The 19981-nt window shown below is 39.1% G+C and overlaps 1 protein-coding gene across 1 annotated transcript in view; it reads right to left on the bottom strand.

The window, feature by feature from the left end:
- SPATA16 (spermatogenesis associated 16) overlaps positions 1–19981 on the bottom strand; it is a gene marked incomplete at both ends in the record, with an annotated part of 174975 nt that overhangs the window by 41490 nt on the left and 113504 nt on the right. The window lies entirely within an intron of this gene.

Below are 19981 nucleotides of genomic sequence, written 5' to 3'. Positions count from 1 at the left end.
TCTCTCAAGGTCATATTCATACCATTCAAGATTTTCTTCAAAGCCAAGGAAACTGATTGAACTTTTATGTTGTTTTAAATGTGGGCACTCCAGAGACAAAATAGCACACACAGAATAAAATGAAGGAATAAACAATGTGTGTTTCACATCCTAAATTTATAGAAGTCACCCACTCCCATAGGGAAAGGGCTCATAGAAAATCAGATTGGAAAAACAACTTTGTTAGACTTCAGTTATTCATGATGTGGGACTCTCATCCATTCAGTAACTTGCTTTGCTTTCTTTTTCTTAATAATATAATTTTACTAAGATTTTAATTACAATAGTAAAAACTAATACAAACTAAACTTAGAGAAAAAGAAGAGAATGGAAAGAAAGAAGAAAAAGAGAAGGAAAAGAAATGAGAATAAAGAAAAGCAATATATAAATAATTAATTTCCAACCTTCCAAACAATTATAAACCAATTTAATAATTCTTTACCCCCTGTGAGGTTAAATAGCTCTTCATCTCATATTCCTTTCCTTATCTATAAGCAAATCTCTAAAATGTCAGTCCTGATGTCAGCAAACGTCCATAAAGAATGGTTAGAACATTGAAAAAAAGGTCTTATTTTAACCTTGATCACATAAACCAACTTTGTGTTTCTTCGTTTAGGTCTGTCTTAAGTTTTAATTCAATCAAATATTGTTGTAGGATTCGATTTCTCTGCAATTCTTTATCCCATTGCACAGATTTCTTTAAGCATTTAACTTTCGTAGATCTGATAAGAAAACATTTTCCAGATCCTTCCCTTGGTTCATTGTATTTTCCTTTCACTTTTAAAACTTCAACCAATTTATATCCAGTAAAGAATCCTTTTCCAAACCACACTTCCAAATGAGGAACACCAAGGCTGCTTCTATTTAAGAACGGCAAGGTCAAACTTCTCCATTAACAAGTAACATTTGTTTACCTACAGTCCATATTTCTTGACTTCTGATTTGACACATCATGGCACATTTGACACATCATGGACTTGGACTAGCTGACAATTCTTCGACAATGTTTGAACCCTTGGGCTGCACCTGATCACTCTTGTACTCTGTTTTGGATTTGGAACTCTTTTAAGGCAAGCTTGCAGAATTTGGGGGGACTTGTTTCTATCCTGTGTGTGCATATGTGTTTGTACTCTCATTTCTTTTATCAGTAAGGTTTTTAATCACCTCTCTGTGTGTGATTGTGTGAGCTTCACCTTGGACAAAATAGGCTTACCAGCATTTTTCTCAATGATTTTTTTTCAGCTGCCCAGTCTAGTGGTAGTTAAATGGCCTGAAGTAATCCAGCTAGTTTTGTGTTTGAGGTAGAACTAGAACTCAGTTCTCCTTGTTTCTAGTCAAATATCTTTAAGCACTACCCCAAATCTACTCTCAATCTTCTCCTCCTCTTATTTAGAATGAAGTTGGGAAGAGTGGTCTGAAATTGGACAAAACAGGAAATAGCAGTTGGGTTGCAAACCATAGGCATGCAGCGTCTTTCAGTTAAGGTGATATATCTTTCTCTTAGGCATGGCGGTGATATGATGACATTCCTAGAGGAGTTTAATGTATCTGTTTAAAGGCTATCTATCTATCTATCTATCTATCTATCTATCTATCTATCTATCTATCTATCTATCCATCCATCCATCCATCCATCCATCCATCCATCCATCCTCTATCAAGCTACAGTGGCCTGGTTCACTCATAACAATTACCATAGCTTATAAACACAATCCATATATGAACCCAATATTTTTGGCTTATTTAGCAAATCATGGTTATAGCAACCATGTTTTGTCATAATGTATAAGTTCACTTGAATGTATTTAATCTGAGAGAACCTTACCTTGGATAGGATTTTGATGATATGCCATTAGATTGTTTTCATCTAGGAGCAGCCACCAGCTGAATCCTCAAAAAGTGGCTCATATTAGTTAGAAACCTATCTTGTGACACTCATGGCCTGAATCGAAACTTAGAATGTACGCATTTTTGTCCTTCACTTTCGATATAGTTTTTTTTCTCCTAATGTCACAATTCAAATTAGACACATCTCATTTGATGGACTATTTTTGATAGAAATTTCCTTCCATGAGGACAAACGGACAAAGGCAAAGCAGAAAACACAAAGGCTTTCCACAAAGAACAAAAATCTCAGGGTGGAACTGAAAAATTACTGCATTCAGGTAGCCAGTATTTTGATGCTTAAGGTCGCTCCTTGGTGATGCAAAATTGCTCACAAAATTAGGTGCAAATCTAAGCAATGTTTCCCAAATTAGAGACTGCTTTCCTGGAATGGAAAGGCTGAAGAAATTCAAAATTTACTTTTTCTTTCAGAATAGCCATAAACTTTGGTTTTATTTTATGACATGTCACTAAAGACTGATTCTGATAAAAACAACATTTTGATCGGTTCGCCTTAATGCTACATGTCCAGAAATAAAATGCATTAAGATGTCATTGTAAAGCAGAAACTATGCACTGCCAACCATCCAACAATAGAAGCCATTGAGAAACGTAGCTTTATTTGCTAGCAGCAAAGATATATATTAAATCCATGGATACATTCAGAATTGCCTGTGCTGTTAAATAGAGTCAGGCATTCACCTCAGGCAGCTGGGAGAAAAGCAACGAAGTACTGCAGAAGAAAGCTGCATGTCAAGGGGCCTGCCCTGGATCTGCCCTCTTGCTGACAATGTCTAAGTAATCAGCTATCAGGTCACTCAGCCTTTGGATAAGAAGTAGGAGAAATGCTTCCTTGTTTTCTTCTCTGTGACAAGAAATACCATACATCAATTCCAAGACGACTTCTGAGTCTTGCTAGACCTAGTGATGCAACTACAGTTGGAACACAGGACCATAGTTCAGCATCTGAAGGGCCTCTGAAGTGTCTACTTAAGGAAGGACTGCTAATAAGGACAAGAACCAACTAATAGGCCAGTGTTTGGTCAAGGGTGAGCATCCTGTGAGCTCTCATCCTAATAGATAAATACAAAGAGACAATGGCTGCAGGAATTGGGTTCTAGTGAAAAGAAGGACTAGGGGAGATATGATAGCAATGTTCCAATATTTGAGGGGCCCCTACAAAGACGAGGAGAACAAACTATTTTCCAAAGCACCAGAATGCAAGACAAGAAACAATGGATGGAAACTAACCAAGGAGAGAAGCAACCTAGAACTAAGGAGAAATTTCCTAACAGTGAGAACAATTAACCAGTGGAACAGCTTGCCTCCAGAACTTTGCCTAGATTCTCTTTGTGCCCAGCAGATTTTATTTTGGCATATTCTACATCATAAAAAGATCCAACTGTAACACGTCTTTTCACAAATCAATAAATACAGACTGCTTTTTCTCTCATACCCCAGATTAAGTTGGGACTGGTTACATGGAAAGAGGTTTTTCCGTGGACCGGAGAGAGCGTGGTTTTGTGTGCTGCCTGCATCCTGCAGATGGGGCTTTGCTTGTTTGTGTGGCCTGATTGCTGGCATGCCGCAATCTGGGAACCGGACCACGGACCGTGGGTTGGTGACCCCTGCATTAGATGGTAGCAAAGAGATTCACAGAATGATGCCACTTTGCCTCCAATTAGTGGTCATCTGGATGTTGGTAGGTAAGATCTGGCAATCCTAAAAGGTATAAATGCGTGAAGCCTACCAAAGTATACAAGGAAAATGTATCTATTTATGCACAAGTCACCTAATGGGGGGAAACTAGAAGAAAGATAAGAAAGCAGAGAAGAAGAAGGAATGATGAATGGAGTGAAGGGCAACATGCAACGTTAGTTGACTGAAAGCATGATAGTGCTTCGAGGAAAAATGGATTCAGGGAAATGGATTTAAAAGAGGCATTTCTAAACATCATCAATGGAAAAAATTCTGAAAAAAATGTATTGGTGATGTTATGCATGATGGTCAATTAGTGTTTTATCTCTGGTTTTAGAATGACACTATTCTTGGAGAACTGCCCTTGCAATTCTTAGTAGGGTTCAGTGGCTTCTGAATGGAACTTCCCCTGCTATACAATATTCTCTTCGCCCCTTTCTCCACACTTTGCAAGCTTCAGAAAGTGCAGAAACAAGATTTTTGTGGTTTCTAAGCTTTGCCAATTGAAGCCTTTGAACTATGGTGCTGGAGAAGACTCCTGCGAGTCCCTTGGACTGCAAGGCGATCAAACCGGTCAGTCCTAGAGGAAATCAACCCTGACTGCTCTTTAGAAGGCCAGATCCTGAAGCTAAAACTCAAATACTTTGGCCACCTAATGAGAAGGAAGGACTCACTGGAGAAGAGCCTAATGCTGGGAAAGATTGAGGGCAATAGAAGAAGGGGACGACAGAGAATGAGGTGGCTGGATGGAGTCATTGAAGCAGTAGGAGTGAGCTTAAATGGACTCCAGAAGATGGTAGAGGACAGGAAGGCCTGGAGGAACATTGTCCATAGGGTCGTGATGGGTCAGACACGATTTCGCAACTAACAACAACAAAGCTTTGACAGGATTCAACGGACTTGACCAGTTGACTTATCACTGGCAAACGAGCCTGGCAACAATACCAGAGCATGCATCCTGCCATCTGACTGAGAGATAAATAAACTGGATTCCCCAGAGAAGGAACTACAAAAGAAAATTCAGGGAAGGTGAAGCAAGAAAGAAAGAAAGAAAGAAAGAAAGAAAGAAAGAAAGAAAGAAAGAAAGAAAGAAAGAAAGAAAGAAAGAAAGAAAGAAAGAAAGAAAAAAAGAAAGAAAGAAAGAAAGAAAGAAAGAAAGAAAGAGCGAGCACAAACAGGTAAATGAACGGATGGAAAGGAGTAATGCTCCATTTACAACAATTCATTTAACAACCGTTCAAAGATATAATGGTGCTGAAAATAAGTATCTTAGGGCTGTTGTGGTGTTCCTCACAGTAACACAATCAAAATTGACAACCAGGATGTATTTCTGATGGTCATTGGCTTTTCAGTCTGGTCTGTTGCTGAGACTGGCCTTATAAGATAGGGCATTTATTTGAGCTAGTTGTGTAACTTTTATACTGCTTAGGTTTAAATCATTGAATTATATCTTTGGTTTTCATGTTATCTTCTGTTTATTATCTTCTTTTCTCATTTTGCATTTAGAATGCTTTCATGGAAGCTAAAGTTATTGATGGTCATTCTCATGATGGATATGTATTATGTTCAGCATTAGGACGACGGTAGTATATGTCTTAGTACCCATTGGTGAGGAATGTGGATAGGAGGATACAATTGCTGCTTACAGTATATACTTCCCAAAGGTAAATGAACTTGTCCCTCCAAGAAAAATATGGTGAAGTAGTCTTCAGTCCTAGAGGAGATCAACCCTGACTGCTCTTTAGAAGGCCAGATCCTGAAGTTGAAACTCAAATACTTTGGCCACCTAATGAGAAGGAAGGACTCACTGGAGAAGAGCCTAAAGCTGGGGAAGGTTGAGGGCAAGAGAAGAAGGGGACGACAGAGAATGAGGTGGCTGGATGGAGTCACTGAAGCAGTAGGCATGAGCTTAAATGGACTCCAGAAGATGGTAGAGGGCAGAAAGGCCTGGAGGAACGTTGTCCATGGGGTCGCGATGGGTTGGACACGACTTCGCAGCTAACTACAACAATAAAGTCTTAATTTTGGACTATATGTTGAATATCCTTGTTACAACCTTCTTTTTTATTTACTCTGGGCAGAAAATGTATTTTTTCCTCCATCTCCCATTTAATAATAATTAATCCATAAATAAAACATACACTATCAACAATTGAAAACACTTATCTTATCCGTCATGCTTTGCCAATAATGTTGACCACATCATGTAGCAGCTTATTATTTAGGCTCTTAAATGTATTTATTAACTTAAGGCAGTGGCAATGTTTTAATTCATAGCAGAGTGTTTGTAAAAGTGTCCTTTCAGAACAGCTAAAAATTATATGTTTCTATTGAGCGGCACAATGCAAAAGAAGGAAGGCTTAAGAGAGATTTATTCTAAAGTTCAGGAAATGTTAGATGCTACAACACAGTATAAGTGAATGATTTGGCAGGAAAGAAAATCTAGATTTAGTGTCCCTTTAAGAAATGTGTATATGAAAGCTATTTTTTGGGTTGGTTTCAATCAACATCTCAGGAAGAGTTGGTGTACTTTTTCTGTGGATATGCATCCAAATGAGCCTATGCATTGTGATCTGCATTTAAATCTGAGGTATCTGATGTAATAGGATACTGTACATATCTTAATAGATATGGAATAATATCTTAATGTAATATCTTAATAACAATATCTTAATAGGTATCTCCTATTGGTATCTTGTGATTTATCACTTGTTGTTTGTATTTTGTGATTTATGACCTATGACTTGCCACTTTGTTATTTGCATGTTCGCTTAGAGCTTATGCACCAGAGACGAATTCCTTCTATCCAATCAAACTTGACCAGTAAAGAATATTCCTATTCCTAATCTCCATGCACAATGTCTTAGGACATTTTTAGATCACTTTTTTCATCAAAGGTCTATTCACTAATCCTTGAGCTAGCAGAAGATAATGCTGGCATTCTCTTCTGCTGGTTTGGTCCCATGGATGCCGATACATATCCCTTACTAATTTAACACATGCCAAGTTAAGGAATGTGATTAGTGGATACTCAGCGCTTAATTTCTTCTCTTACAAACTATCACCTATAAGTGGGAAAAATATCTAGCAATTACTGTTCTTAACATATGGGGGACAAACAATGACTGGTTATTGGAAGAGCAGGCTTAGCCACTAGTCAAGTTGCCCGACTAACAGGTAGCCCTTACTAAAGGAGACATGGAGTAAATTCAATGGGACTTCTGCTGATGCACTGCTTAGCACAATTTTTCTTCTAGCAGGGGTAGGCAACCTCAGCTCTTTTATGACTCATGGACTTCAACTCCCAGAATTCCTGAGTCAGCTGCTGACTCAGGAATTCTGAGAGTTGAAGTCCATGAGTCATAAAAGAGCCGAGGTTGCCTACCCCCTATGCTTTGACCTCATAATTGAGCAATTTCTGAACTGGGCTCTAGCAGATTTGTGAAAGACTGCTAATCTCATGTTCGACAATAGCTTGGCTGAAATATCACATTCATGGAGGGAATTATGAGCTGAGGTGGGAGAGAGCAATTAAACAGTGATTGAGCAGCGCAGTTGAACAAACTTCATCCACAACTAGTGTGGTATGCAAGGACATGTCAGTAATGCCGGGGAATAATTCTGACATTGTGGTTGGCAGCACATGAAATGGATGAACATAGGGAAGCTATATTTGTAATAATTGTGGGCATAATAGCAAGACTCATCATTTTAGAACCTAGGTTTGGTAAAACTGGAATGGAATAGGCAAATTCTGTCCACATCAAAGATGACATATTCGTAATTCATAACTTCATAATTTATAATAAGTAACTACACTGTATTGCACAAAAAGCCACAGTAACTGTAGGTATATCAAAGTGATTCCAGCAATGTTGACACTGTAGGAGTTTTCAGAAATAACTCAAGCAATAAAAACAGTAAAATATATGAGCATGAGAAACATCTCCTTAACAGAAACCGAAGAAAATATGTAAGCCATCCACTGATTAAAGAACTACCAACACACAGTTGGCAGAATATGGCTTTTATTCCATGTTTAACATAATTTTCTGTGCAGCACAGGATCGATCTTCTCAGAAGAGAGGATTGCTTTTTTAAATAAGTCTAACATTGCTTCAAAAGAATCTAAGGCCTAAGATTAAAAGATAGGTTTAATGTGCTTTTCAAAAAAAAAAAGAAAAAAGAAAAAAAAAAAAAGAAAAAGCCAAATCTGGACTTCCGGTTAGGAGTTGTGGTATAATAGATACAGGAAGGTGGGGCTCCATCTTCCATGTTCGATTTCGCCTCACTGGGATCCTAAAAAGGGTCAAAAGTTGCCCCATAGAGGCAACGAAGAAGGAGGGGACCCTCATCTATTGTGGAGGGATTATGGCCCTTCCGCTGAATCCGAGGAAGCCCTCTAAACTGGTGGGGGAAAGACTGGCTACATTTGTGTGGCCAGTCAGAAGCTGCTGACAACCGAAGATAAGCATTAACCAGCAATTTTTGAGCAACGTGGATGGAACTGGGTGAGACTTTATCCTCTTTTTATGACCTTAATACTACTTTCCTGGAAAACAGAATGCCCAAAGCAAAGAATCCTCCCCGATGAGTGAGGGAAAGGAAGTTTTTGCTCTGCTCCCTCAGGAAAAGAAAAGTGGCAAATTAATTGCTTTGGGGGAAAATAGAAAAAACTACAAGATCAATTTGGAATTAATACAGATATATAGCTTTGAAAATTGGGGACTAAAAGTACCTTTGAGACATTTTTTAGAAAAGATATTTGAAAGTTTGTAAAATAGGCTTGGATTTGGAAAGCTGGAAGATGGTGTCAATGACATCTAGTGGTGATTTATCGCACTACAATTTATTTTGCTTAAAGGAAACTTAGCTTGAAGCCCGGACTTAGATAAGACTCTTTGTTGTTCCTGGAAACTTTCACATTTGCAGACTGCAGCTGGGAAAAGGAAAAAAAAAGCCTTCGTGGGCTGCTATCTGTGTTGGGGACTCTATTGGACTAGAAAGACTACATACAAAAACAAAATGGGTGTTCCATACTTAGCCTTAAATGGTAAAAAAAACCATCTTTAACCCTTGTCTCCGAAGCCCCCAGCTTGATATACCAACAAGAAAATGTTAGTGAATCTCAGAAAGAAATTATTTCTATGTTGAAATCAATCCAAGAGACAATTGATTTATTTCATGATGAAACTAAAGATAACACAAATGAGATAAAAGAACAATTTTCTAACCTAAACTTACAAATTCAGACAATGACTACAAAGAAGGAAGTAGTAACTCAGAAAACAGAAGGAAAATTAGAAGAAATAGATCCAAAGATGGAAGGAAGAAATTAACAGATACAAACAAATGAAAAATTAGAAGATGAAGTGATAACACCAGAAATGGAAAAGATATCTTACTTGTCAAGAACTCAGAACACATTTGGGGATAAGGAAGAAAAACTGATCAAACGGATGAAAAAGCTGTTAGGATAAATGCTGAATACTGACAAACAAGAAATGAAAAGAAAAACTGAAGGAGAAGGATGGAGGCTGTTTAATGAATATAAATGGGTTGAGCGTTCTTCCAAAAATACTTCAATTAAATTCTCTTCCTTATTCCTTATTAAATTAATTTAATTTAATTGGGTTTTAGTTTAACTTCAGGGATTGTAATTTAATTAATAGTTTTAATTGATTTTAATTTTGTATACTATGTATTTTAATTTTCCCTGTAAACCACCCTGAGTCCTACGGGAATAGGGCAGTATATAAATTTAAATAATAAATAATAAATAAATAAATATTCTGAACAATATATACAAAATAGAGGAAGAATTACTTGATGATTCAAATGTACTGACTTGGAAGGCTATTTGGCAAAGGAAGAAAGCTAGAGTAAAACTGAAGAAAATAGAGGTTTTGATCTATTAGATGGGATATTATACTATTAAACAGATGTTTGAATAGAGTAAAGAAAATAGATAACTGTTAGAAATAAAAGTATTATTATAATTAGAAGGATAGGATTTGTAACTAGAATACTGTATACTTTGTTATGAGATTGGAAATATGAAAATTTTAAAAGGGTTTGAATAAGGGAAGCTTTTGGTTACCCAAATATAATTTGTTATGAGAAAATTATAAGCGATAGAGATATTTTGAACATTGATGGGAAATTATTATTTTTTTTTAAAGTGGGAAAAACAGCATATTGATTGAACAAATGGATTTTAAGTGCAAATACAATTGAGATATGTTCTGGCTAGAAAAGATATTATAAACTGACACTATCGATATTATATATAATACCAGAAAAATGTGATGAAGATGTCTATATTTAATTGTATATGTATTAACAGTAGCAAGAATTGTATTTGCCCGGTATGGAAAAATGCATACCACCGGAAGAAGAGAGGACCAAGGAAGCACTGGATGGTGTAGTATTGGAACTAGACTGAGAAAGTTAATATTTACCACTGAATTACCAATGGACCCAGACAACACGTTGTTTATTAAGTACTTGTAAAATTAGAAAATTAATAAAATATTTATTTTTTAAAAAATGCCACATCTGTTTTAAGAAGGCCTCATAAACCTGACAAATGCATGGAAAGCACCAGTTCTGTATTACACAGATACTGCAGTGGCCTTTGTAGAAGTGTGGGCAAAATAATCAGGTAGGATAGTTCCCAGCAAGTGTGAGAAGACTATACTCTTTAAGAGCCTTGGTGGAGCAGTGGGCTAATGCCTCCTTAAGTAACACCAGCTGCCTGCAATTAGTGCAGGTTCGCATCCCACCAGGCTCAAGGTTGACTCAGCCTTCCATCCTTCCGAGGTAGGTAAAATGAGGACCCAGATTGTTGGGGGCAATTAAGCTGACTTTGTAATAATGCCGCTTGGGCGTGTGTGAAAGCCCTAATGAGCAGGCATATACATAGAATGAAGGCTACTGCTAAGCACATTGATTTGTGCTTTAAATTGTAAGCCGCCCTGAGTCTTCGGAGAAGGGCTGGATATAAATGGGATTAAAATAAATAAAATAAATAAATACTCACAACAGCCTAAGGTGATCACAAGGATGTGGGCTCATTGTTATTCATAACCATGTCAGCAATCACATCATTGGTAAAGTGTGCCAATATCCATGGCAAAAGGAGGAGGAGGAGGAGGAGGAGGAGGAGGAGGAGGAGGAGGAGGAGGAGGAGACAACCTTAAAATGGGAACACTCAAATATGAACTTAAATTGCTTCACCTATGGGCTGGAGATGAAATGAAGGAAACGTTAAGAGGATGTGGCAGAAAAATTGGTTAACAGGGCATGTTCATCCACAATTAGTAGAAATGAAGAGCAGCAGTTTTTTTACATGGGGATATTAGTTTCATCACAAATGAGAATAGCTTCTGTAATCACACCTTTAATGTGATGTGGATAACTACAGATAAGAGGTAAGTAAGATGCTGCTTGCTTGTGCCAAGATGCTCCTAGCCAATACCTGCCAGGTATTCCTTCCTTGTTTCCCAAATCCCTGTCTTAGTATCCAATAATACCTGCCAGGCTTCCTTTTCCCACCTGACTTTTAAAGATTCTTTAAATTAAAAATGAACAAATATAAATTTGATGCACCCTAAAGTATTAGATTTCCTTTCATTTATTTGCTGTCTTGCCTTTGGGTTGCACTGGGATGGTGAAGAGTACAGATAGTCCTTGACTTACAACCACAATTGAGCCCAAAATTTCCATCACTAAGCGAGACAATTGTTAAGTGAATTTTGTCCCATTTTATGAGCTTTCTTGCCACAGGTGTTGTGTGAATTGCTGCAGTTAAGTTAATAACAGAGTTGTTAAGTGAATCTGGCTTCCTCATTGACTTTGCTTGTCAGAAGGTCACAAACCATGATCACATGAGCCCGGGACACTGCAACTATCATAAACACATGCCAAGTGTCTGAATTTTGATCATATGACCCATGGGATGCTGCAATAGTCATAAGTGTGGAAAGCAGTCATAACTCACTGTTTCAGTGTTTAAACTTTGAATGGTCACTAAACAAATGGTTATAAGTTGAGCACTACCTGCAGTCATTTTTTTTGTAAAAGAAAAAGGTGCCGGAACTCACACATGTCATACAACCTGCCTTGCCTACCCTACAAGGTTCCATCCAAAAAAGGTGCCGGAACTCCGTTCTGAGCATTTTATGACAAAAAAAAAAGCCCTGACCACCTGTATTCTACAAAACGTTCATTTTTTTGATTGTTTTCTGAATAGGCAAATTCACCATAACATGTAAGCATATGCCCTACCTGCTCACAAAATTGCACGCATTGCAACATTTCTATTGTAGACTCATGCCAGAACAGTTTAGACCAGTGCGTAAGTCAAGGTAAAAATAGTTCCCTGGTTCAATTTAGTCCAGTGTTTTGTGAAATTTAGCAACTTTGAGATTGTGAGATTTAGCAACTCCCAGAATTCCCCAGTCAGCTTGGTTGGCTGAAGAATTCTGAAAGTTGAACTCTACACCTCTTCAACTCTTCACATCTTCAGTATATGATGCTAAAGTTGATGGTGTTGTTCACACAAGATGCTAAAGCAACAGGCTGGTCGAACTGTATCACAAATTCATCATTTTATGCTAGTCTAGTATGAGCCAGTAATTAGCCATTTTACATATTCACTTCTGGAATAAAAGCAACGTGATCGTGAGAACATGTAATGGGAGCATGATGCCAATGGAATTGATTCCAAAATCCCCTTTTTACTATCCAATAGACTTTGCTTATTGCATGCGCTTGTTTAGCATATCCAGATTAGATATAGCTGGCCTGGGATCAATGAAATCAATGCAGCAGTTTCTGTTTTCCTGCTTTGGAAATAAGCGGGCAAGATATCCAATTAGCAAACAATGGGACGTTCTCAGCACCTATCGAACAGAAGGTAGGAAGCGTCTGTGCCATCCACTGAGAAGAAACCCAATGCCAAGTATTTTTACGCTGCTGCCAACATTCTGCAGAAAAGGTTTCTTATGATTCTGATTCTTCCTCTCTTCCACAACAAAAGAGGAGAAGCTTTCATCAAACAAACCCTGTGTAAATCATCCAGACTTACAGAGAGAGGATTGGGGTGCATGAACAATGCTCATGGGCTCAGATCCTATGTAAATAACCTAAACTTATGAAAAAAATAGACAAAACACTTGGACAAGGTTGCAGAGAATATTGTCCCTTCCTCCCACAACCATGGCTGGTGATGGCTTGGGAAAGGAGCTGTATAGCGCTCTCTGCAGGTAGTCCTCAACTTATGATCACAGTTGAGTCCAAAATTTCTGTTGCTACAGGTGAAAATTGAAAAATTAGAATATCGTGCTAAGGTTCATTTATTTCAGTAATGCAACTTAAAAGGGGAAACTAATATATGAGATCGACTCATTACATGCAAAGCAAGATAGTTCAAGCCCTGATTTGTCACAATTGTGATGATTATGGCATACAGCTCATGAAAACCCCAAATCCACAATCTCAGAAAATTAGAATATTACATGCAATCAATAAAACAAGGAGTGTACATAGAACAATATCGGATCTCTGAAAAGTATAAGCATGCATATGTATTCAGTACTTGGTTTGGGCCCCTTTTGCAGCAATTACTGCCTCAATGCGGTGTGGCATGGAAGCTCTCAGCCTGTGGCACTGCTGAGGTGTTATGGAAGAACAGCATGCTTCAATAGCAGCCTTCAGCTCTTCTGCATTGTTCGGTCTCATCTTTCTCTTGGCAATGCCCCATAGATTCTCTATGGGGTTCAGGTCAGGCGAGTTTGCTGGCCAATCAAGTACAGTAATCCCACGGTCATTGAACCAGGTTTTGGTGCTTTTGGCAGTGTGGGCAGGTGCCAAGTCCTGCTGGAAAATGAAGTCATCATCCCCATGAAGCTCGTCTGCGGAAGGAAGCATGAAGTGCTCCAAAATCTCCTGGTAGACGGCTGCGTTGACCCTGGACTTAATGAAGCACAGTGGACCAACACCAGCAGATGACATGGCTCCCCAAATCAACACAGACTGTGGAAACTTCACACTGGACTTCAAGCAACTTGCAGTGTGTGCCTCTCCATTCTTCCTCCAGACTCTGGGTCCTTGGTTTCCAAATGAGATGCAAAAGTTGCTCTCATCAGAAAAGAGGACTTTGTACCACTGAGCAACAGACCAGGTCTGTTTTTCTTTAGCCCAGGTAAGACGCTTCTGACGTTGTTTGTTGTTCAGGAGCGGCTTGACAAGAGGAATACGACATTTGAAGCCCATGTCCAGGGTCCGTCTGTGTGTGGTGGCTCTTGATGCACTGACTCCGGCCTCAGTCCACTCCTTGTGAAAGTCCCCAACACTTTTGAATGGCCTTTTCCTGACAATCCTCTCCAGGCTACGGTCATCCCTGCTGCTTGTGCACCTTTTTCTTCCGCACTTTTCCTTTCCACATAACTTTCTATTAATGTGCTTTGATACAGCACTTGGGGAACATCCAACTTCTTTTGCAATTACCTTTTGAGGCTTTCCCTCCTTATGGAGGGTGTCAATGATGGTTTTCTGCACAACTGTCAGGTCAGCAGTCTTCCCCATGATTGTGATTCCTACTGAACCAGACTGAGAGACCATTTAAAGGCTCAGGAACCCTTTGCAGGTGTTATGGCTTAATTAGCTGATGAGAGTGGGACACTTTGAGCCTAGAATATTGCACCTTTTCACAATATTCTAATTTTCTGAGATTGTGGATTTGGGGTTTTCATGAGCTGTATGCCATAATCATCACAATTATGACAAATCAGGGCTTGAACTATCTTGCTTTGCATGTAATGAGTCTATCTCATATATTAGTTTCCCCTTTTAAGTTGCATTACTGAAATAAATGAACTTTTGCACGATATTCTAGTTTTTCGAGTTTCACCTGTGAGATGATTGTTCAGTGAGTTTTGTCCATTTTACGACCTTTCTTGCCACATTTAGTAGGTGAATTGCTGCTGCTGTTAAGTTACTAACACCTTAAGTGAACCTGGCTTCCCCATTCTGACATTGCTTGTCAGAAGGTTGCAAAAGGAGAACATATGGCCCTGAGACACTGCAACCATCATAAATATGAACCAATTGTCAAGCATCTGAATTTTGATCATGTGACCATGGGGATGCTGCAATGGTCGTAAGTGTGAAAAATGGTCATAAGTCACTTTTTCCAGTGCAGTTGTAATTTCAAACGGTCACTAAAAAAATGGTTGTATATGATAAACAATCAAAGATGGCTCCATTTTGGAGGAAGCCTTTGATCATGATGAAGAAAATGATGCGTGACCAAGCCTCTCTGCAATGGGAAGGAACAACATAAGAAGTGTCATCTTGCAAATCTGACTTCTATTGGATCCACCTGGACAATTTATTTCAACATTATTATGACTGCTAGGATGCTGCTTCCCAAGGTGCGTCCCCTTTTCCCGGTCTTACGTAGATTGAATCTGGGATATTTTATATGCAAAAAAGGGAGCTTTTTCACTACATTATTACTTATGGACAATCACTTCAATAGGAGCCAGCAGTGTGGTGCAGCTGCCAAAAAAGCCTACACAGTGCTAGGCTGCATTAAAAGAGGGATAGAAACAAGATCACATGAAGTGTTAATACTACTTTACAATGCCTTGGTAAGGCCACACTTGGAATACTGCATCCAGTTTTGGTCACCAAGATGTAAAAAGATGTTGAGACTCTAGAAAGAGTGCAGAGAAGAGCAACAAAGTTGATTAGGGGACTGGAAGCTAAAAGATATAAGGAACGGTTGTTGGAATTGGGTATGTCTAGTCTAAAGAAGAGTGAGGGGGTACATGATAGCAGTGTTCCAATATCTCAGGGGTTGCCGCAAGGAAGAGGGAGTCAAGCTATTTTCCAAAGCATATGAAGGCAAGACAAGAAGAAATTGATGGAAACCAACCAAAGAGAGAAGCAACCTAGAACTAAGGAGAAATTTTCTGACAGAACAATTAACCAGTGGAACAACCTGCCTCCAGAAGCTGTGAATGCTCCAACACTGGAATTTTTTAAGAAGCGTCTGGACAGTCATTTGTCTGAAATGGTATAGGGTTTCCTGCCTGAGCAGAGGGTTGGACTAGATGACCTCCAAGGTCCCTTCCAACTTTTTTGTTATTACTACTACTACTACTACTACTACTACTACTACTATGACTCATCTCAGCAAAGGTTGTAGATCTAGAGCAGTATTTCTCAACCTCCATCATTTTAAGAATTCTGGGAGTTGAAGTCCACACATCTTAAAGCTGCCAAGCTTGAGAAGCATTGATCTAGAGCTGGGGTCTCCAACCTTGGCAACTTTAAGTCTTATGGCCTTCAACATAGCTGGATGAAGAATTCTGGGAAATGAAGTCCACATGTGATCTAGAGCACGGGTGTCAAACTTGCGACATCATGTGATGTGTTGCGACGTATCGTGACTTTTTTCCCCATTGCCGGCAATTGGGGTGGGCGCGGTTTTGGCGTGACACATCTGGCCCACAGGCTGGCAGTTTGACACCCCTGATCTAGAGGTAGAAACGTATAGGAAAAACTGGCTGAAAGAAGCAAGCAAGGAGCTACAGACTTTTGTTTTAGGACAATTCGAAGTTACAGCAGCCATGGAATGGGTACTTTATGGCCTGTAAACCATTTCTAGTCATCGTCCCAATTTTGTGCTTCTCCCTCTCCTTGGTCAGCTCATGGTCCTTATAGTCCTTACAGTCTTGTCTACAGGCCCACATTTACGACCAGATTGCAGCATCTCGTGGTCACAGGAGATTTGTGATTTGTGATATTTTCTTTTGCTGCTTTCTGCCAAAATTGCCCATTCAGAAAAAAGGGGTTGCTTAATGACCCTTCCCTTCATGACTGTGTGATTCACTTAACCATTTGCTTAACTACTGCTGTGGAAAGGCACAACTGCATATAACTGGATGTCCTGTTCCAATTGTCATATGTCGAGGATACCTGAGCAGTTGGTTGGTTCTCTGCATGCAGCAGAGTTTCAGTTTTTCTGCATAATGAGCAGCGCACACACACCGCACCCCCCACCCCCCCACACACACTGGGGGAAATGCTGATTTTGATGGGGGAAATGTATTCTTGTTCAGATAAAATTGAAAAGTGAAATATGGGGCAAACTTGCATTCAAGAATGAAAGAAATCTGTTTACCTGTTCTCCCTGATTTTCTTATTGCCAGTGCTGAATTAAGACACACCTGTCCGCCCCATCAGCTTCTATATATGGAAAGGAGTAGGTGTCTGAGGAGGTGGCACCATCTTGTCTTTTGTCTCAAAAAAGCAACATGTCTTAGACTGACCCCAGTAAGGTGTTTTGGTTTGAAGGAAAGAAAAAAACAACAACCAGTAAGCAGAATGCATGGTGTGGAAAGAACTATGAATATTTATCCACATGCAGATGGAAGGAATCAACAGAATAACAGAGTTAAAAGGGACCTTGGAGGTCATCTAGTCCAACCCCCCTGCTCAGTCAGGAAACCCTATAACATTTCAGACTAATGGCTGTCCAGTCTCTTCTTAAAAACTTCCAGGGTTGGAGCATTTACAACTTCTGGAGGCAGGTTGTTCCACTGATTAATTGTTCTAACTGTCAGGAAATTTCTCCTTAATTCTACATTGCTTCTCTCTTTGGTTAGTTTCCATCCGTTGCTTCTTGTCCTGCCTTCAGGCGCTTTGGAGAATTGCTTGATTCCCTCTTCTTTGTGGCAGCCCCTGAGATATTGGAACACTGCTATCATGTCCCCCTTATTGCAATAGAGTCCAGATTGCAATGGTAGACAGCGGCCCGCCTCTTTCAACCTAAACCAACTTAATCTGGGATATGAGAGAGAAAGCAGTCTGTACTTATTGATTTGGGAAAAGACCTGTTGCAGATGGCTCTTTTTATGATGCAGAATATGTTGAAATAAAATCTGCTGAGCACAAAGACAATCTATGCAAAGTTGATAAGGAAACAGCATAGTTAGAAAAACAACCAAACTGGCAATTAATCAACCAGACAGTTTGAAAAGGAAAATGATGGATCCCCTATCACAGAAAAATTCAGAAGAATGAGGACAAGTCAGTATTGTGGCTGGAAAGGGAAGGAGAGAAAGACACAAGGAAGGAAAGAATATGCCATAATACAGGTACACCTCAACTCACAACTGTTCATTTAAAGTTAAAACATCACTGAAAAAAGGGACTTACAACCATTTTTCACACTTAACAACCATTGCAGCATCCCCATGATCATGTGATCAAAATGCACTCATTTGGCAGCTGACTCATACTGATGGCGGTTGCAGTGTCCTAGGGTCATGTGATCCCCTTTTGCGACCTTCTGACAAAGTCAATGAGGAAGCCAGATTCACTTAACAATTGTGCTACTAACCTAACAACTGCAATGATTCACTTAGCAACTGTGGCAAGCAAGGTTGTAAAATAGGGCAAAAAATCATTTAACAAATATCTCACTTAGCAACATAAATTTTGGGCTCAGTTGTGGTCGTAAGGCGAGGACTACCTATACTACAGAAATCTGCTGACAATCTGGCAAAGTCACCTTTTTCTATCATGTTTAGCACCAGGGCTTTTCCTGGTTTAGAACCACTTTACTTGCAGCAACGAATAGATGATCTCACTTGATCAAGGATCAGGCAATAAATGAAGTGACTTTACAGTGCTATGTGGTCAATTAGCTAGGATTAACTAGCAAAGCCACTGAGGCTAAGTGTCATTATTTGAGGGTAATGCAGATCAATTATGTTACAGATTTAAGTATCCATTCTTCAGACTAATCCATGATTGATTCTGCTATAAAGAAAGCACAACAGCCAAAAAGAAGTATTTTTTTCCCTCCAACAATTTTGGCCAAATTCTTCTTCTTTTCAGTTTTATTAAAAACATACACACACAAACAATTTGTAACAATTAGACATAATTCTTAGTGTTAAAAGTTCTTTTCCATGTCCTTTCTCAAGTCTGCAGTATTTCTCTCAGTAGCTCTGTACAATTTTTAAATAAAAGAATTCTGAAGGAAGCGGCTCGCTAGCTAAAGGAGTCTATAATCGGTGCTGTTGCTTTGGTTACCCAGAATCATAAGCACGCAAAGATAGGACATCTTATTTTTGGCATTACCTTAACATTGAGATAGTATATTAATAAATGCTTTCAGACCCTGAAATACTGTTTACTTTGAATGAAATGGCAGGTCTGCAAATATAATAATGCAAACAGAACTTGGTCTTTATATGCGTCTACATGAGTATCACACAAACATTGAAGCTGGCCACAGTACCTTGGAACAAGCCCAGCTTTGATTGGTATTAAAGCAAATATTGTTTTAATCTTAAAATAGAATACCAGTTCATTTCCTTCTTGACCCTCTTTCCCCAAATTTACCTTGGCTTAGAAGATGGTATTTGGCCTGGAAATGTTACCTAACAAAGTGTTTTTCAACCTTGGCAGCTTTAAGATGTGTGACCTTCAACCCATACTGGCTGGGGAATTTGGGAAGTTAAGGTCTACATATCTTAAAGACACCAAGAACACAGAGCAGTCTTTTTATAGACTTCAACAGCGTTTCCAGTTTCATCTGGGAAAATTTGTCCCTTTTTCTTTACAACCTCTCTGTACAACTTCCATATCTCATTCAAGGCAACACTTATCAACTGTTTCTCAATGATCTGAGTTTCATGTTTATCTAGCACTGACAATTGCAGAACCATCAAGATACTAGATATTAACTTACTGTCTTTTGGGCAGCTAGAAATCTTATTAATTGCCACAACTATCTTTCTAACGTTATATAAGGGATGCGGTAGCTCAGTGGGTTAGGGCGCTGAGCTTGTCGATCAGAAGGTCGGCAGTTTGGCGGGTCAAATCCCGAGTGCCGCGTAACAGAGTGAGTGCATGTTACTCGTCCCAGGTTCTGCCAACCTAGCAGTTCGAAAGCACGTAAAATGCAAGTAGAAAAATAGGGACCACTACAGTGGGAAGGTAACAGTGCTCCATGTGCCTTTGGCATCTAATCATGCCGGCCACATGACCATGGAGATGTCCTCGGACAAGCGCTGGCTTTTCGGCTTTGAAAAGGAGATGAGCACCGGCCCCTAGAGTTGGAAACGACTAGCACACATGTGTGGGGTAACCTTTACCTTTACCTTTTAACGTTATATAACTGGGTCTGGACCTTTAAATTCAGACAGATATCACTAGCTTCCCATGAAATAGCTAATCTTGTTGAATTATATGGGTAGTCCTTGACTTATGACAGTTTATTTAGTGACTGTTTGAAATTACGATAGCACTGAAAAAAGTGTCTTATGACCATTTT

Source organism: Vipera ursinii (genome assembly GCF_947247035.1).
Source record: "Vipera ursinii genome assembly, chromosome: 5".
NCBI classification, from domain to species: Eukaryota; Metazoa; Chordata; class Lepidosauria; order Squamata; family Viperidae; genus Vipera; species Vipera ursinii.
Note: the sequence above shows the minus strand (reverse complement) of the source record. Positions and strands in the feature narration are given on the sequence as shown.